This window comes from Crocodylus porosus, unplaced genomic scaffold (assembly GCF_001723895.1).
Source record: "Crocodylus porosus isolate Cpor-Errol unplaced genomic scaffold, CroPor_comp1, whole genome shotgun sequence".
Lineage (NCBI taxonomy): Eukaryota > Metazoa > Chordata > Crocodylia > Crocodylidae > Crocodylus > Crocodylus porosus.
The window spans coordinates 28304733-28307739 of NW_017728909.1; positions in this window are offsets into that span (position 1 = coordinate 28304733).

The window sequence follows — 3007 nt, forward strand, 5'->3', positions numbered from 1 at the left end:
ATGGGGACCACGTTGGCCTTCTTCCAGTCCTCCGGTACCTCACCAGAGCACCATGAGTGCTCATAAAGTTGTGCCAGGGGACTTGCAATGACCTTGGCCAGTTCCTTTAGAACTGTAGGGTGGAGATCATCCAGGCCGGCTGACTTGAATACGTCCAACCCCTCCAGAAGCTCCCTAACTAAATCCTCGCTGGGTGTCAGCTGTCAGTTGCCCCATCTGGTTCATCAGGGGTCCAATGTTGCCCTTGTTTTTCCTGTGGCTCCCCACATATCTGAAAAAGGACTTTTTTATTGTCCTTGATACTCAAAACTAGTTGGAGTTCAGTTGCAGCCTTGGCTTTCCTGGTTTGCTCCCTGCAGGACCAGACCAGTGCAGAAAAATCCTCCTTCATGAATCCCATCCTCCATCCTTTGTAGGCCTTTCTTTTTAGCCTCAGGAGGTCTGCTAGATGCCTGGAGAGTCCTCTTTCTGACTTTCCTCCAAGATAGAATTGGCTTGTGCATTAAAGATCGCTCCCTTGAGGAGCAACCACTCTTTCCTCTGGGGGCATGGTCCCTTAGGGCCTCACTGATGAGCCTCCTGAGCTTGTTCAAAGTCAGCTTTCCTGAAGTCAAGGACTTCTGTGTTGCTGACTGACTTGCCAGCTTTACAGCAGATGGTGAAGGTGATCAGCTCATTGTCGCTGTCACCCAGCTTCCACTGATCACTAGGTCACCAACTGGGTCATCCCCAGTAGCCAGTACCAAACCAACCAGCACTTTATCTCTCGATGGCCCGTAGACTTCTTGAGTCAGGTAGAGGTCATCCACGCATGATAGGAAGTCTTGCAACAGCTCAGATTTTGCTGCATGATCTTCTCACTAGATGTCTGGGTAACTGAAGTTACCCATGACAACCATGGTCCTGGAGCATGCGGCCTCCGCCAGTTCCTGGGTGAACTCCTGGTCATGCTCTTGACTTTGGGTGGGAGGTCTGTAGTAGACTTCTACTGTTGTGTCCCCTGTGCCATGTTCCCCATGGATTTTTAACTCGGATGGTCTCCAGTCATCCACCCTGGTCTCCAACATCAGCTTGCAGGGACACGTAGCTTTCCTTAACGTAGAGAGCTACACCCCCACCACTTTTATCTATTCGATCACTCCTTTACAGGGTATAGCCATCTACACCTGTGGTCCAGTCCTGGGTGGAGTCCCACCAGGTCTCTGTTATCCCTATGACATAATTATTTGCATTAAGCAGGAGGATGAGTTCCTCCTGCTTATACCCAAACTCCTGGCATTTGTGTACAGGCAGGCAAGTGTCCCCTTGGTGGGCTCTTGCCTTAGCCACAGATTGTACCAGGGGTGGGCTCCTTTAAGTGCCTTGACCTGCAGGTTTTGCAAGGGTTGCTCAGCATGCCAGCAGTGGAGGTAGTCCCCCTGTCCCCCAGCGGGCTTAGTTTAAAGCCCAGTGGAGCAGGTCGTCCAGTCTGGCTGAGAAGAGCCTCTTTCCCAGCGGAGAGAGGTGGAGGCCATCTCTTCCCAGCAGCTCGCTGCCTCTCTCACCAAGGAGCGGACTGTGGTCATGGAAGCCAAAGCCTTCCTGATAACTCCTTGGGGGATCGAAGAGAACACCACCTGTGCCTCCAGACCCTAAAGCCCTGCTCCCAAATCCCTGTAGCGCCTCATGACCCATCTGGGAGCACTCCGAGCTGTGTCATTGGTGCCTACATGAATAAGGAGCATGGGATAGTGGTCTGTGGGCTGGAGAAGCTTAAGGATTTTCTCTGCAATGTCTCAGATGTGGGCCCCCGGGAAGCAACAGACTTCCCAGGCTAAGGGGTCAGAGAGCAGCAGATTACCTCTTTAGTCCCCACTCAGGATGGAGCCTCCCAGAAGAAACGCTTTACATTTTGTCTTGGGGAGAGTGGGAGCAGTTGGGCCTGTGTTGCCTGTGGGAGCTGGCAACTCGGCAGGCTCTGCTGGGGCTACAAGAGGTTCATACCTGTTGCTAAGCTCCAGCAGGGTGGGGGCCTTGATGTGGCGGGCCTTAGGGCCCTTGACCACCTTGGTCTGTCCCCCTGACTGGACAGAATGGGAGGTCCCGGAGTCCTCCCTTGTCCTGGAGGGAGACCGTGGTCTACCCTCCGGCTCCTGGGGGAGAAGAGCCTGGCAGGAGGTGTCAGTTTCCTGCTTGCAGTCCCTATTTGCCACACAGTCTCTGGACTATGGCCTGGAGCTCCTCCAGCTGACACACCAGGGACCCCAGAAGGAAGCAGACCCCACAAGGGGAGGTGGCCATTCTTCCGGGCCCCAGAGCCTGAAAAAGGGACAGGCAGCCCCCACAGTCACTAGCCAGAGGGTCTGTCTGCGTGGAGCCTGGAACCATGGGGTCCGTCTGGGTGGCCATCTCTGAGGTGCCACAGGGGGGGCTGCAGACCCTGAGGGGACCCTTGGGTGTGGCAAGTGCCCATCCATGGCATGCTGCTGGTAGGTGGGCTGAGCCTGAGTCTGTGTACTCTTGGGAGCTCACAGGCAGGGCCTCAGGCCCTCCCACTCACCCTCCTGCACGAACTCTGTGCTAACTCACGTGCCGGCAGACAAGTGTGCCTGTTTGCGCAGCCCGTTCACGTGGCTCCCTGCAGGACTGGGCAAAGTAGGGGCCTGGGCAGGGCAAGACCTGGCCCAGCTCCACTCGGCTGCCTCTTCCCACTCTCTAAGGGTTAAACCCCTCCTACCACAGGCCCCACTTACCTCTGGCTGTGCTGGGGGTTGGACGGGGTCTTTGCAGCTGCTTGGGGTTCTCTGGGGGGCTTTGGGGGAGCAGGGGCACAGCGGGTCTCACTGCTCTGGAGCCTAACTGAGGCTTTTTTGCTGTTGGTGGGCCCTTTTACAATATGTGCATGTGCACTGGGCCTTCTGTTGATGAACAGCTCTCAAGCAAGGGGGAGTCCTGCCTGGGATTTGGGGGACCCTGCCCCACTGGAGAGGGACTGGTAAGTGTATCTCTCTCTCTCTCTCTCTCTCTC